Source organism: Chiloscyllium plagiosum, chromosome 9 (genome assembly GCF_004010195.1).
Source record: "Chiloscyllium plagiosum isolate BGI_BamShark_2017 chromosome 9, ASM401019v2, whole genome shotgun sequence".
Taxonomy (NCBI): Eukaryota; Metazoa; Chordata; class Chondrichthyes; order Orectolobiformes; family Hemiscylliidae; genus Chiloscyllium; species Chiloscyllium plagiosum.
Window position 1 is genome coordinate 81668028 of NC_057718.1, and position 17724 is coordinate 81685751.

Consider the following 17724-nt stretch of genomic DNA (forward strand, 5'->3'; position numbering starts at 1 on the left):
CCACCCCCACCCTCCTCTAGCTTATCTCTCCCCGCTTCAGGCTCTCTGCCTTTATTCCTGATGAAGGGCTTTTGCCCGAAACGTCGATTTTGCCTGTCCTCGGATGCTGCCTGAATTGCTGTGCTCTTCCAGCACCACTGATCCAGAATCTAATTAGGGATAGTCAACATGGCTTTGTGTGTGGGGAAATCATGTCTCACAAACTTGATTGAGTTTTTTGAGCAAGTAACAAAGAGGATTGATGAGGGCAGAGTGGTAGATGTGATCAATATGGATTTCAGTAAGGCGTTCGACAAGGTTCCCCATAGGAGATTGATTAGCAAGGTTAGATCTCACGGAATACAGGGAGAACTAGCCAGTTGGATACAGAACTGGCTGAAAGGTAGAAGACAGAGGTTGGTGGTGGAGGGTAGTTTTTCTGACTGGAGGCCTGTGACTAGTGGAGTGCCACAAGGATCGGTGCTGGGTCCTCTAATTTTTGTCATTTACACAAATGATTTGGATGTGAGCATAAGAGGTACAGTTAGCAAGTTTGCAGATGGCACCAAAATTGGAAGTGTAGTGGATAGTGAAGAGGGTTACCTCAGATTACAACAGGATCTTGACCAGATGGGCCAATGGACTGAGAAGTGGCAAATGGTGTTTAATTCAGATAAATGCGAGGTGCTGCATTTTGGGAAAGCAAATCTTAAAAGGACATATACACTTAATGATAAGGTCCTAGGGAGTGTTGCTGAACAAAGAGACCTTGGAGTGCAGGTTCATAGCTCCTTGAAAGTGGAGTCGCAGGTAGATAAGATAGTGAAGAAGGCGTTTGGTATGCTTTCCTTTATTGGTCAGAGTATTGAGTATAGGAGTTGGGAGGTCATGTTGCAGCTGTACAGGACATTGGTTAGGACACTGTTGAAATATTGCATGCAATTCTGGTCCCCTTCCTATCTGAAAGATATTGTGAAACTTGAAAGGGTTCAGAAAAGATTTACAAGGATGTTGCCAGGGTTGGAGGATTTGAGCTATAGGGAGAGGCTGAACAGGCTGGGGCTGCTTTCCCTGGAGCGTTGGAGGCTGAGGGGTGACCTTATAGAGGTTTACAAAATTATGAGGGGCATGGATAGGATAAATAGACAAAGTCTTTTCCCTGGGGTCGGGGAGTCCAGAACTAGAGGGCATAGGTTTAGGGTGAGAGGAGAAAGATATAAAAGAGACGTAAAGGGCAACTTTTTCACGGAAAGGGTGGTGTGAGTATGGAATGAGCTGCCAGATGAAGTGGTGGAGGCTGGTACAATTACAACATTTAAAAGGCATCAGGATGGGTATATGCATAGGAGGGGTTTAGAGGGATATGGGCCGTGTGCTGGCAGGTGGGACTAGATTGGGTTGGGATATCTGGTTGGCATGGATGGGTTGGACCGAAGGGTCTGTTTCCATGCTGTACATCTCTATGACTCTATGGCTCTATAAGTTTGTTGGAGGGATGGTTGTGTGAACCTGCGTGAGATTTTGTGCCGTATCTTATCAAACTCATCTCATTAATTACCTACTCTGTCTCTGTGGCATCCCCTACACCCAGGTCTGGCCCCACATTACTGGAACAACTCACTGCTGCTGGGATGTCCTCGGGTTGACCAGCATTCCTCACAAAACCATTATCTTTAAAACCCTGTTTGGTACCCAGACAAAGACTGTCAGTCTGGTGCTGCCCCACATTGTTCCTGACATGTGCCCCGGACATTACAGACAGGGGGACATGAGCCTCCTACTGTGCTGTCAGATATCTGTAGGTCAAGCTGAATGGGGAGGGGCTTATAAGTTCATAAGTTCATAAGTTATAGGAGCAGAATTAAGCTATTCAGCCCATCAAGTCTGCTCTGCCATTTGATCATGGCTGATAGGCTCTTCAACCCCATTTTCCTGCTTTCTCTCCATCCCACCACCAATTAAAACCCTCTGTCCAACTCCTCCTTGAATTTACTCACTATCCCAGAAGCCACTGCACTTTGAGGTAGTAAATTCCACAGATTCACAATCTTTTGGGAGAAGTAGTTTCTCCTCAACTCTGTTTTACACTGGTTGGACTCGCTCATCCCCAGGATCAGCGTGGGTGCCAAAATACCAGACCATGCCAGCCTGATGTGATCTTACTACCCAAGTCAGTGAAGTTTCAGCAGTTTAGAGCAATGCACAGCAATGTAAGAAGATGAAAATCCTTCTCCACTCTGCCACTGCCAGTAAAGTGCCACTGCCTTTTTTCCGATATCTCACACTCTATCTCTGCCACTGTACACACCTCCCACCAAGGCTAATGCTGTATCACTATCACTGTTGTAGTGATGGTAGTGAGGTCAGCCCTCATTGGGGCTGTTAACCTGGTCCAATCTGAGAGCCCTAACTGACATATAAAAAGATGAGTATTGGAGATTCTGACACTCAGGATGCTGATTCTTATGACACAATGCCAGAATAAAGGACTCTCCATACATAAATAAAAGGTGATATGGTGATGAGATAGGTGTCTTTGTGGCGTATTTCAGTGGTGACGAGATTAAAGCATGTTCCTGAAGAAACTTGCTCAGAACAGTCGTCTTTGAGTTGGGATAAGCATTTCTTGCACCATGCCATTATTTGGGAAGCTTGACTTGTTCAATCTGGCCATCAAAGACTCGGCCTAGTATGTGGAAAGAATGTTTTTTTTCTAGGCAAACAATATTGGGGCAGATGGAAAGCAACAAGTAATTCTTCTGACAACCTGTGAACCTGCAGCTTTTTCTGTGAGAAGGAGCCTAACTTTCCTTGAGACATCAGATATTAAAACCTTTCAAGAGTTGATAGATTCAGTGAAGGGACATTATGGCCCTTAAGTGTCCTTTAATTCTGAGATGCTATCATTTTTACACTGCAATTTGAGAACCAGCGAATCTGTGTTGGGATTTTTGACTAGGTTAAGACTACTGGCAGAGGCATGTGACTTTGATTTATCCCTTCGGTGCTTAGAGTCTGCTTGGTATGTGGGATTAGTGATGTAACCACACAAATGTGCCTACTAGCTGAAGCCCAACTGGACTTCAAACAGGCAGTACAACTGACTTTATCATTGAAGAATGCTGTAAGTGGAGTATATGAGTTGCAGGGTACTCCAATGTAAATGGATACCTTCGCCAGACCAACTGAGCTTGGGGAACACCACTTGAATGCAGGCATATGCTCAGGGCATATCCTGAAGGGAGACACTCCTGGCCAGCACACAGCAAAACTCCAAAACAAAGCCAAGCCTCGGCCAAGCAGTTAAAATTTTCTTCAGGATCCAGTATGTGAACTCAAGACAGCAAAAGAGTCCTACTAGACCTAAATTGAGTAAGATAACTCATAGGCCAGTATCCAGGAGAGGGCACACCCTGTAAAGTCTACCTACATCTGTGTTGGAACTGTTGAATTACTTAGTAACATCCAAATCAGAGCCAATCAAAATAAACGCCTGGTCATCTGGTTCTAATGGAGGTTGATATCGGTGCAGCTGTATCAGTGATAACAGAGCCAATTTTTAACAAAATTAGTTATGGACACCACCCCTTAAGCTTGTGTAAGCTCAGCTACGCTGACAACCTATACTGAGAAATGTTTACAAATTAAAGGTACAACTTCAGTTCCTGTCTCTTATGAAAAGTGACTGGATCAGTTACCAGTGATCATAGTAAATAGCTCGGGACCAAGCTTAATGGAGCAAAATCGATTGAGAGAGATTCACCTAGATTTACTCGGCATTTTTCAATTTTGAAAATGGCTGCCTGTTTGATGTCCTAATCAAGTGAAGTCTTCCAGCGAGGTATAGGGACTATTAGAGGAGAAAGTGAGGTCTGCAGATGCTGGAGATCAGAGCTGAAAATGTGTTGCTGGAAAAGCGCAGCAGGTCAGGCAGCATCCAGGGAACAGGAGAATCGACGTTTCGGGCATAAGCCCTTCCTGAAGAAGGGCTTATGCCCGAAACGTCGATTCTCCTGTTCCCTGGACTATTAGAGGAACCTTGCGTGTTGACCAGGAAGCAATTCCATGATAATACAAGTGTCATTTGCCCTACAGCCAAAGTAGAGGAAGAAATCTGAAGGCTAGAAAGTGAAGGAATTACCAAACTAGTCCAAATTGCAGACTGGGCAGCATCGTTCATATTGATGAACTGGGTTGCCTTTCTGGGGATTTTAAACAAATGGCAAACTTCTTTTCACAGCTGGATAAGTATCTAATCCCTCAGATAGAGGATTTATATGCAAAATTAGCAGGGAAAGCTGGACATGAGCTTTCTTACTTGTAACTGCATTTAGACAATTTTCCCAGAAGTATGCTACAAATAGTACACAAAGAGTTTGTATCAATATACAAGACTGCCAGCTGGGGTATTGTTCAATTTTGTAGTGGAAGATGGAGAACATTTTGCAAGGTATACCTCAGGTTGCATTTGTCTAAATGGCATTCTAATAACAGGGAAATCTGTTGAGGAACACTTAGAGAACTTGAATATATTTCTTAGATGGTTTTCCAAGGTGGCTGAATAAGCATGAGGACCAGGTGAAAGATATAAACGCACAAATGAGGCCAGAGTAAAATATGCCCTGCTCCTTGTCACTGAAATGGAAATAAAAGGTGCTGGATATACTCAGCCATTTTGCAGCGTCAGTGGAGAGAGAAAGTGGTTAAGGTTTAGAATCCAAAATGACACTTCTCTGTTTTGTAGAAAGAACACCCTGGAATCAAACCATTAGCTCTGTTCTTCTCTCTCCATAGATGCTGCCTCACCTGCTGAATATCTCTAGCACTTTCTGGTTGCCTGCTGCATCTAAATGAATTGTGGTGAGGATCCATCATACAACATTTTCCATTCACTGTTCCTGACCTGAGGCATTTGATCAAAAGCAAAAGTATTTAACTGTTTCTGCTTGTGGGTCACTCCAGAACAAGTGAGTGATCAAAATCAGACAGTCAAATAATTCAGGGGTCTTCTTTTGCGTATCGTTGTTGCAGGTGGTTTTTAAAGATAAGCTTGACGAACATATGGCAGCGGAGAGAATATAGATTTACAGAGCAAGGTGAGAAGGTAGAATTAGAATAGGAGGGAGTAATTAGAGTAAGAGGGGGTAGTGAGAGTGAGAGGGGATAGGAGACTAGAAGGAGAAAGTGAAAGTAGGAGGAGGAAGTGAGAGTGGAAGGAGCTAGTGAAAGCAGGAGGATGGTCTTCTGGAAGAATTGACCTATTGGACTGATTAACCGGCTCCAGTATTGAAGATCCTCTGAATTTGGAAACTATGCAAGGGCAAATGCAATCAAAATAGATTTGTGAGCAATTAATGCATTGAATGATATTGCTGTAATTACATTCCTCTTTAAGAGGGAAGAGAGAGAGAGAAATGGTCTTTTGAGAATTCATCAATAGGATCCCTTTGTAATAAAAATTATGAATCTGAGTGAGGATGAGCACATTTGCAATAGCAATAAAATTGGAACTAATTCTGTGATCCCTCACAGTCTGGCCGGTCACCCTCCTGTGCAAACTGAATTAAAAATCTGCTGACAATTAGCTCTTGATTGGTGATGCGAGTAAATCTGACGTTGTATCAAGAGCAAAGTAACTGCGCTTTTCCCAACTCCTGCCCAATTAATGGCTAGGCCTAATTGTACTGTCGCTTTTTAGCAATACACAAACCATGGGTCAGCAAGATTTACAATTCAAACCAAACGATAATGTGATTCTGTCGAGTGCTTCGCTGCAGTGATTAATAACACTGTACTCCAGTCAAGGGGGTAGTGCAGTGAATCAGCTTCTCTTTGACTAATGGCTTGTCCACTGAGCTGGCTGTCCTCTCACCTACATGCCCCTAAACAATGGTCAAATGTTTCCCATTTTAATAAACACAAGTTACCTGCTGTTCTCATGTCATGTTCTGCCTGACAGAGCAAGCTAACTGTCTACCAAGGCCAAATGCCTCACAATTAGGAATATGGCAGCTGCTATCCCTGGACCTCCAGTTTACATTTAAATGCTTTTCCTGCATTAATATTTCACAGACTCAGCAGCCTGCTTGCTACTGGAATGTCTTCAATCGATAAGGATTCTGTTTCTCCGAAAAGAAAAATATTGTAAAAGTGCAGTCTTGACGGGGTTGGTTAAAGAGAAAGACCTTGTATTCATATAATGTGTTACATGACCTCAGGATATGCCAGTATACTTTACAAGTAATTAAGTATTTTTTGTAACTACTGCTACTGTTGTAACATAGGGAAAGGAAACATCCAATTTGAACATAACAAACTCAAAAGCAGCAACGATACAATGGGCTGGATCCTCCTGTCAGCACTGAAAATCTGGCTAACACTGATGACTGCAGACTGGCTAAGACCAGAAGACATAACAGTAGAAGTAGGCCACTCAGCCCATCAAGTCTGCTCTGCCATTCAATGAGATCAGGGCTGATCTAATAATCCTAAACTTCATTTTCCTGCTATTTAATCCTTAAATCCTCTGCTGATCTGTCTATCACAGTGCAGTAATCTATTCAAGAACATATTCAGAATTGAAATGCAAAAAGGAATGGAGCACTTTTAATTCTTCTGAATTAGAGAAGCTAAAATTTCGCCTCTCTGATGTAGACAAAAAAAAATTGAAGTTTAGGAGGAAAATGCTCATCAACTAACTTAGAATGAATCCAAACTTGAGAATACTACCTTTGAGATATTGAAGGCTTAGGGAGATATTTCTGCTCAATTCCTAAAGATAAATAAAGAGCTGAAAAAGAAAGAGGAAGCAGGATTAAGAATAAGTGATGTACCAAAAATGCAGTGACAAGGTTATGAGTTTATAGGTGGCTCAATGGTTAGCATTGCTGCTGCATAGTGCTAGGAACCCAGGTTCGATTCCACCCTTGGATGACTGTCTGTGTGGAGTTTGCACATTTCCCTGTGTCTACGTGGGCTTCCTTCCACAGTCTAAAAATGTGTAGTTTAGATGGACTAGCTAACATTCCTGGCTAGTACAGGAATGGGGTTGGTCTGGGTGGGATGCTCTTCAAAGGGTCAGTGTGGACCTGATGGGCTGAACGTCCTGTTTCCATACTGTAGGGATTCTGTTAACTTGCACATAAAATCAATCATGCTCAGCATAAGTAGTTACAGACCTGTAAAGGCAGTTAGAGATGCACAGTGCACACAACAGACACTGCAAATCACTCGTAACAATTTTTAAAAAGTAAATGAAAACAATGGCACTTGTGAAAAAAGCTTGTCTATAGGATGTTGAAAATTGCAGTGCAGGAAAAGCACAGTAGATCAGGCAGCATCTGAGGAGCAGGAGAATTGACATTTCAGGCATAAGCCCTTCATCAGGAATGCACACTTTTTGACTCTGATCTCCAGCATCTGCAGTCCTCACTTTCACTTGGTCTAAATGGTGACCAAGTAACCATTGTCCATTGACACAAAAATCTCATCTGGATTACTAATGTCTGTCATGAAATGAGCTCTAACTTTATTACCCTGGTCTGATTCATAAATGCCTGCTTAAATGGCATAATAAGTCACAAAGTTGTTTTAAAGTGCTATGAAGCCTGAAAACAAATAGCGAAACTGAAGAGATGAACCAACATTGACATATGCACTAGAAATGACAATGGAAATCTTACCCCTGCTGACCTTGCAAAGTCCCTCTCAGCAACATTTGAAGTTTTGTGTTAAATGTGGGAAAACTGATCCACAGAATAGTCAAGCCTAGCATTGTAATACTCACTGAACTATACCTTACATATTAGAGGGAAAACTGTTGTTTGCAGTCATATCTGACATGTAGGGAGATGGTTGTGGTTGTTGAAGGTCAGTCATCTCAGCTCCACCACATTTCGGCAGGAGTTCCTCAGGCTAGTGTCCTAGGGCCAATCATCTTCAGCTGCTTCATCAATGACTTTCCCCCCATCATAAGGTCAGAAGTGGATATTCGCCGATCGTTGCACAATGTTCAGCACCAGTTGTAACACTTCAGATACTGAAGCAGTCCATATCCAAATGCAACCAGACCTGTGCAATATCTAGGATTGGGCTGGCAAGTAGCAAGTGGCATTTACGCCAAAGTATCAGGCAATGACAAGTTAAATCTAACCATCACCTCTTGATGCCCAGTACCATTAGACTTTCCACTGTCATCATGCCACGAGTTACAATTGACCAGAAACTGAATTGTGGCTAGCAGGGCAAGTCAGAAGCTAGGAATCCTGTACCTAGTAACTCACCTCCTGTCTCCCCAAAGTCTGTCCACCATCCATTAGGCACACGTCAGGAGTGTTATGAAATACAGTACTTTCCATTTACCTGGATGGGTGCAGCTCCAAGAACTTTCAAGAAGCTTGACACCATCCAGGACAACCACCTTCAACATTCACTCCTTTCAGCAGTGATGCACAATGCAGCAACTCGCCAAGGCCTCTTCAACAGCACCTTCCAAACCAACAACCTCTACCACATAGACAAATAAGGACAGCAGATACCTGGGAGCTGAAGAAGTGTCATACCAGACTGTGAACATTAACTCTGTTTCTCTGTCCATAGATGCTGCCAGACCTGCTGAGTTTCTTCAGCATTCCCTGTGTTTGTTTCAGAATTCCAGCACCCGCAGTGTCTTACTTTGAAATTAAACCCTTATTATACTTCAGTTTGTTTCAGACTCTAGACCAGAATGCATAGACATAAAAGAAAGGTGCACTGGCAGCTTACAGTGAAATAATTCTCCTCGACTCTGGTGAGAATGTGGAATGAAATGAATGTGAAAGGTGATTGGTAAATCAAATAATTGCATGAGACAGTTGGTGAATGGTCAGGTCTTGAATTCTGTAACTAGCCAAAGAGACAGCCAAGTAATTTCCAGCCCTACAGTTCCCATGCAAATAATCGAAGATGAATATCGCACTAGGGTGAAATCTATCACAGAGATACTCTTTACAGATTCATTACCAGGCTGCTTTGACTGTTTGATTAGATTCCCTGCTGCAACACCAAAATGGAGTCAATCTTAAACTTGAGCCATCCATCACAAACTCAGGAAAACGCCAGTCAGAAACTGAAAGCAAGTTTCACTCAACAGCATCATCATCAAACCACGCCATATAAGTATAGCACAGAAAATCACAAAACTAATGGGCTGAGAAATTAAAATATTTGGTACAGCTTTATTGCACTTGTAATACACTCCAAAAGCCCTGCAGCCAACAGTTTAATTTTGTTTGCTAGCATTTAGGAAACACCATGGTGACAATTTAATTAAATGTTCAAAATAAGTTCTTTTTCTAAATGCATTTATTACCTTGAAGCAAAGGCCTTTTGTAATTTCCTTAGATAAAATTGAAGAAGATTACATTCAAAAAGGTTGAATTAGACAGAGAGCTGCAGATTATTCATCGAGTGCTTTTCCCATCAGCCTTCCAGTGCACTATTGAGCTAAAGTCAAGCCAATGGTACCTTTAGTTAAAGACTGATAAGAATTGAGAGAACCAGATTTAATATTCTATATACATTAAGAGCTGTAAGTCGCCATTGCCAAAATAAGCATTACAGAAAGTCAGAAAGAAGGATGGGTTCTGAAGAAGGGTCACTGGACCCGAAACATTAATTCTGCTTTCTCTCCACAGATGCTGCTGGGCCTGCTGGATTTTTTTCAGCATTTTCTGCGTTTTAATTCAGAGAGAAAGGTAGATCTGTTGTCACTTATCATTGAAACAAATGATTGAATAATTTGCTTTGATGTGTTGATTGAGCAATAAATATGGGTGAGTACACTGTGGAAAATGCTCCCTGCTCTTCTTCAAACACTGCCAATAAACTCTTTCACAGCTTTCTGCTGGCATTTCATCTGATGACAACATCCTCTGACAGTGCAGCAAATTCTCAGTACAGTATTGCACTGGGATTCCACATAGATTGTGTGCTGATGGTTCTGGAGTGGGACTTCAACTCAAAACTGATTCAGAGGGACCAATGACACAATTAAAAAGCAGGAATGTTTCAATCAAATTTTTCTGTTATGCCTAAATTTAGGACCTTATATTTAACTTTGTATTGCATCTCTGTTTTAGAAAACTTAAATCTGAACTATGTCAGTGAAAAAAAACAGCCAGGAAACCTGACTGGGCAAGTCTGATCAGTGAGAGTTAAATATTGTGCATACCACATTGTGGCTCCCCTCGAGCTATAGAGGTGTAAAGGCTTACAGAGAACTCCAGAGCTTAGGACCTGAGAAGATAAAGGTAAGGACAAAGTCAGAAGAGATTTACCAGGATGTTGCTGGGAATAGAGGTTTTGAGTTATGGGGAGAGGCTGGATAGGCTGGGAATTTTTCCACTGGAGCAAAGGAGGTTGAAGGGTGACCTGATAGAGGTTTATAAAATCATGGGGCGTAGAGATAAGGTGAATGGCAGGTGTCTTTTCTCTGGAATGGGGGATTTCAAGACTGGAGGCATATTTTTAAAGTAGGCAGAGAAAGATTTAAAAAAGACATGATGGGCAATTTTTTTTACAGAGAGTGGGTCATGTGTGGAATGAACTTCTAGTGAAAGTGATGGAGTTACAACATTTAAAAGATGTTTAGATAAGTACATGAATTAAAAAATGTTTGGAGGGATTTGGGCCAAGCACAGGCAGGTAGGACTAGTTTAGTTTGGGATTATGGTCAGTATGGACTGATTGGACCAAAGGATCTGTTTCCATGTTGCATGACTCTATGATAAAAATGAGAGAAGATCAGAGTTGGAGGAATGCAGTGATCACAGAGGGCTGTAGGAGAGTACGAAGTAGCAGAGCGAGAGGAATGAGCCTGTGGAGGAACTTGTAAACAAGGATAATAAGTTTAAAATTGAGATATTCTTAGACTAGAAACCCATGTGCATATGGGTGATGGGACAATAGGTTTTTTTTTGAGTTAGGATATGGACAATGGAAGTTTTTAGATGAGCTCACATTATTGGGATGGATGGCTACTTAGAGGACCATAATTCAATACAAAAGCAGATGGGAATTGATGAGTGGAATCTCAATTTTCATGGAGTGGCATGGAAATCAGGGCACATTATATGCAATCAAGTGCTTTTGAAGTTTAGCCACTGCTGTAACATAGCAATTCCACAAAGGGTAAGGTCAACAATCAGGAAATCCTGCAGTGGGTAACACACCTCAAGCTTGTCCACAAGCCTATCTATGAGGCGCAAGTCACGAGTGTGATAGAATGCTCCACATTTGCCTGGATGGATGCAGCTCCAACAATACTCAAGATGTTTGACACCATCCAGGACAAAGCAAACTGTTTTATTGGCACCACATCCACAATTATTCATTCCTCCCACCACCAATGCTCAGTAGCAGCAGTGTGTGCCATCAACAACATGTATTACAGAAATTCACTATGGTTCCTTAGACCATACCTTCCAAAATCACTACCACTACCATCTAGAAGGGCAAAAGCAACAAATACATAGGAACACCACTAACTACATGTTCCCCTCCAAGCCACTTACCATCATGTCTTGGAAATATACCTATAATTCATCAATGTCACTGGGCCAAAATCCTGGAAACCCCTCCCTAAGAGGATTGTGGGTCCACCTACGCAAAATGGACTTGAGCGGCTCAAGAAGGCAGTTCGCCACCACCTTCTTAAGAGCAACTAAGGATGGGCAATAAGTGCTGGCCAGCCAGTGACACCTAAATCCCATGAATGAACAAAAGAAGACATTAGGTTAGATTACTTACAGTGTGGGAACAGGCCCTTCGGCCCAACAAGTCCACACCGACCCTCCAAAGAGCAACCCACCCAGACCCATTCCCCTATATTTACTCCTTCACTTAACACTACGGGCAATTTAGCAAGGCCAATTCACCTAACCCGCACATTTTTGGACTGTGGGAGGCAACCAGAGCACCCAGAGGAAACCCACGCAGACACGGGGAGAATGTGCAAACTCCACACAGACAGTTGCCTGAGGCGGGAATTGAACCTGGGTGTCTGGCGCTGTGAGGCAGCAGTGCTAGTCACTGTGCCGCCCATTAACTTTGCAACATTTCCTGGGGCAGATACTAATTAACACTGAAGGTGGCTTCAAAAACATTTCTAAATTTATACAATGGTCATACTATGTATATGTTATTGTTGGAAATTATAGTAAATTTATGAAATGATTTTCAGTATTGATGCCGGCATAAAATAATGGATAAAGGAGTGCTGTGCAAATGCATTGCATATTCTTCCACTAATATTACCACCACTAATCTCCAGGCTATGATCATTAAGACAAAACGGTCCATTATTTGAAACCATTCAGGCATAAGATATAATGGTTAACTAGACTTTGAGAGTTTGCTTTGGTCATTCAGTATGAGGCCATCTTCCTTCCAGTAGTTGATTGTAATTTCTTAAGTGGCTCTTTTTTGTAGTATCTGTTCTTACTCATTTGTAGTTGCTTTAAAAGCTTTCTGTCTATTTGTTTCCTTACTGGCTAGAGTCGTGAATTCATAGACCCTGACATTATTTTGAAATCAGCTTACAATCGGGAGACAGGTGTGGGGGTGGGGGGAGTGGAATTGTGTGAGAGAAACCTAAAATCCAGTAAACAGATCACAATCTTTGATCTTCACTAAACCATACCAATTCACCTTAACTTTCAGATTTTGTAGGTCCAAGCTTTTAACCAAGCATAATGCATGCCCACATGATGTAGTATCAGTTGTATGTTAAAGGACGATGCATGAATAGAATCTGAAGTTCAGGAGAAATGATGGTTACATAGTAAGACTCAGCATCAGTGGGACTTCACTGGGATTACTGCTGGGTACAATCAGCAGCTGGAGGAAGGAAGCTGCAACTCTTCCCAAGAAGGCATGACTAGAGATTGCTGAGGAGAGCATTCTATACTGTGGTAATTCATGCAAAGTAGGAAGTAATTCTATGGGCTTGTCACATCAGAAAAAGTTAATATGCTGGAGCAAATTACTGCAGATACTGGACTCTGTACTGAAAACAAAAATGCTGGAGATCACAGTGGGTCAGGCAGCATCCACGGAGTGAGAGCAAGCTAACATTTTGAATCTAGATACCTCTTCAACAGAGTGAAATGTGGAGGGGGCAGCATCTATGCAATAGTTGGCCAAGGTGAAAGGGGTGTTTTGGGAGGGGGTGTTCTGGGGGTGAAAAGGTGCTAATAATGCAGAATAAGTGATCAGAATGTGCGAATGACAGTTCAATGATGTGTCTAACTGTGATACTGGAAAGAACACACAATCCACTGGAGTGTGGGGTGGGGAGAGAGGACATGGTGACAAGGGAATGCAACAAGTAAAGCTAAAAGAAAGGGAAGAAATGGGAGTGAGTTCACAATCTGAAGGTGTTACGCTCAATATTAAGTTAATATGTTGGCTAATTTGCCTCCACCTTATGTTTTGAATCTCACCATTCACACTTGCAAATAGAATTGAAGCTTGCCGAAGCTACTGTCTCATTATAAAGTAGACAAGCAGGAGGCTAGAAGAACACAGTAAGCCAGGCAGCATCAAGAGATGGAGAAGTCACCATTTTGGATCTAACCCTTCCTCAAGAATGGAGGTGGGGGTAGGGGAAGCTGCAAATAAAGGGGAGGGTTTTAGGTGGGGAGAGGGGCGGAGTGACGAGTTAGGGGGTATGATCTGGTTGGCTGATGGGAGAATGAATCCTGTTGGTAGCTGGAAGGAGGGGTTGGTTAGTGGAATGAAAAGGAGGAGGCAGGGCTGGAAAGGGAGGTGGGGCATGGGAAGGAAGGTTATTTGAAATTGGAGAACTCAATGTTGAGTACTCCGGGCTATAGGCTGCCCAGGTGGACGATAAGGTGTTGTTCCTCCAATTTGTGGTCTGATTCACTGCGGCAATGTAGGAAACCGAGGTTGGATGTGTCAGAGGGGGAGTGGGAAGGGGAATTGAAATGGGCGTTGGCTGGGATATCAGGCTGGCCCTTACAGGCCAAGCTGAAACGCTTAGCAAAATGATCCCTTTGAAAGTAAGGACTGCAGATGCTGGTGATCAGAATCAAATAATGTGATCCTGGAAAAGCACAGCAGGTCAGGCAGCATCTGAGGAACAGGAGAATCAAAGTTTCGGGCATTACCCTTCATCAGGAATAAGGTTTGTGGGTCAGGGCTGCGAGATAAATGGGAGAGGGGTGGAGCTCAGGGGAAGGTAGGTGGGAATGTGATAGGTAGATGAAGGTGCGGGTGGAAGTGATAGGTGGGGGGGGGGGAGGGTGGAATGGATTGAGGGGGAGAGAAATGAAGAAACCGGTGAAGTCCACATTGATCCTGTATGGATCCTGCATCCTTGGGATCCTTCAAACTTGGGACACTACTACCACACAGGATCATTTCCCCTCCCCCAACCTTATCCTAGTCCCAAGCCTCCAACTTGGCACCGCCCCCTTGATCAGTCCTACCTGTCCATCTTCCTACTTTCCCACCCATCCGCTCCACCCTCCCCTCCAACCTATCATTCCACCTGCAGCTTCATCTACCGATCACATTCCCATCTACCTTCCCCCCCAGCCCCAACCCCCTCCCATTTATCTCTCAGCCCTTCCTGGCCTGCAAGCCTCATTCTGATGAAAGGTTCCCTTAGTTTACATTTGATCTCACCTGAAGTAGAGAAGACCACATCGGGAGCACCGGATACAGTAAATTAGGTTAGAGGAGAGGCAAGTGAACCTCTGTTTCACCAGGAAGGACTGTTTGGGCCCCTGGATGGAAGTGAGGGGGTTGGTGTGCCAGGAAGTTTTGTGTCTTTTCTGGTTGCAGGGGAACGTACCGGGGGTTCGGAGGGGTTGGTGGGGAGGGTAGCATGAACCAAGGATTGTCGAAGGGAACGGTTCTTGCGGAAGACAGAGAGGGGTGGGGAGGGGAAGATGTTCTTGGTGGTGGGATCCAGTTGGAGTTAGCGGAAGTGTTTGAGGGTGATATGTTGAATGCGGAGACTGGTGGGATGGCAAGTGGGGACAAGAGGGACTCTGTCTTTATTATGTTTGGAGGGTGGGAGTTTTACAGCAGTGGAGCAGGAAATGGAGGAGGTGTGGTGGAGGCCTGTCTGAATGACAGAGGGGGGAAGCATGTTGCAAAATCTGCCGTCACACTGACCCACCCGCCCCCCCCCCCCCCCCCCCATCTCATCCAGGGCCCCAAATATTCCTTCCAGGGTGAGACAAAGATTCGCTTGCCTCTCCTCCAACCTAATTTATTGAGTCTGGTGTTCCCGATGTGGTCCTCTCTACATTACTGAGACCAACCATAAACTAGGGGCATGGTTTGTTGACTATCTCAGCAGGGCCCATAAATGTCTACCTGACCTCCCAGTCACCGCCCATTTCAATTCCCCTTCCCACTCCCTCTACGACGTGTCCACCCTTGACGTCCTACATTGTCACAGTGAATCAGACTACAAGTGGGAGGAACAACACCTTATCCTCTGCCTAAGCAGCCCATATCCCGGAAGACTCAACATTAAGTTCTCCAATTTCAAATAATCTTTCCACCCATCCCCCGATTCCCTCTCCAGCCCTTCTATTCCACTGACTGACCTTTCCTTCCAACTACCAATCAGATTCATTCCTCCCATCAGCCAACCAGGTCGTACTCACCACCTATGTTCACCTATCCCTACCTCACCACTCTGCCCTCTCCCCTCCTAAAACTCTCCCCCACCTCCCCTTTGTTTGCAGCTCCCCCTACCCCCACCTCCATTCCTGAAGAATGGTTATACCTGAAATATTGACCTCCATCTCCTGATGCTGCCTGGCTTGCCGTGTTCTTCTAGCCTTCTGCTTGTCTACTTGGGATTCCAGCATCTCATACAGCCTCATCTGCAGGTTTTTTGTCTCTAACTAATTTAGTCTATTAGAGAGAGCTGACTGGTGATGAATTTAGCCTAAGGATCTCTACACCTCAGGCAAAGACAAGGTTCTCATGGTAACTTCAGCCAATGCAGGAATTGCATCCTGTTGGCATCATGCTACATTGCAAACCAGCTATCCAGCTATTGGAGCGGAATAACCCTCACTCAGAACATGATCAAATCATAGAATGGAGACAGCACAGAAAAGGCCATTTAATCCACCATGTCTGTGTTGGTTCCCATCAAGAGCAATTCAGCTAGTTCCATCCCTCACCATTTCTCCATTGCTCTTAGAATCTTTTCTCTTCAGGTAATTGTCCAATTCCTTTTGGAAAGCCACAATTGAATCTGCCACCATCATGCTCTCAGACAGTGGATTCCAAATCCTGTTGATTCATTGGGGATAGAAATAGCTTTCTGCCTATGTTCTTTGATTCTTTTGCCTTAAACCAGTGTCCTCTGATGTCTGCCAATACAACAGTTTCCTACTATTTACTCTGTCTAGGCCCCTCGTGACTTTTATGAAATCTCCCCTCAACATTCTCCTTCCAAGAAAGAACAGCCACAGATCCTCCAATCAATCCATATAACTGGAACAATTCATGTCAAGTCTGTCTGCATTCTCTTGTCCTACCTAAATTGTGGTGCCCAAAATTTAATACAATTCTCCAACTGAGGCTGAACAAGTATTTTATAAAAGTTCACTGTAACTTCCTTGTCTTTGTTTACTCAATCCCCCTATTTATAAAGTCCAAGATTCCATAGACCTTTTAAGTTACTTTCTCAACCTGCTGTGCCACCTTCAACAATTTGAGCAAATATAACCCTAATCCTTATAACCCTAGACCTTATAACTGCTTATAACACCTTCTTTAAAATTGCGTCTTTTACTTTATAGGTTTCCTTATTTTTCCCACTAAGATATATCACTTCATACAAATCTATATCTCATTTCATCTACCATGCCCACCCATTCTACATCCTCTTGCTGTCTATCACTAGCCTCCGCATAGTTTATATTTATTCCAAGATTTGTGTTCACCTGAATGCTTTGAAATTCAGCCCTGCACCCTCAAGTCTTGAGACATTAATATCAATCAGGAAAAGCAATGGTCCAAGTACTAAGCCCTGGGGTATTCTACTATGTAATTCATCCTGTCCGAAAAAGCAGCTCCTCCTTACTAATGCCAGTAAAAGCCAAGTGTTGTGGATGTTGGAAATCTGAAATAAAGATAAAAATTGCTAAAGTAGGTCTGGCGTTATCTGTGGAGAGTGAAACAGGTTTAACATTTTGAATCCAATATGATTCTTCTTGACTAAAGGGTGCTGGGAAGTGATAGTTGTTATTGCCGTTGGCAATGCAGGAAAAGAAATAAGTAAAACCGTTGATGAGAATGCTCAGAGTAAAAGACAAAGTGAATACTAATAATGGTAGTAAAGGAGCAGTATTGATGAAAAATAGATGTTAATGGTAGTGTAAACTGTAGATGATGTATCAGCATTGCTGACAACAAATCCATGCAAGACACGTGGGGGTGTTGGTAGTGTGAAAGTGCAATAAAAGTGGAAGGACACTGCATATATACAAAGTGGTCACCCAGTCTCTGTTTGTTCTCTCCAGTGTAAAGGAGACCTCATTGTGAGAAGTGAATAAAATAGTATAGATTGAATAAAGTGCAAGTAAGTCATTGCTTCATACGGAACATATGTTTAAGGCCTTGGACAGTGAAGGGGACGACGTAAATGAGCAAATGTTACACATCTAGAACTGTTTGGAAACAATGATAAGATTCCCCTTGTTTTACCCC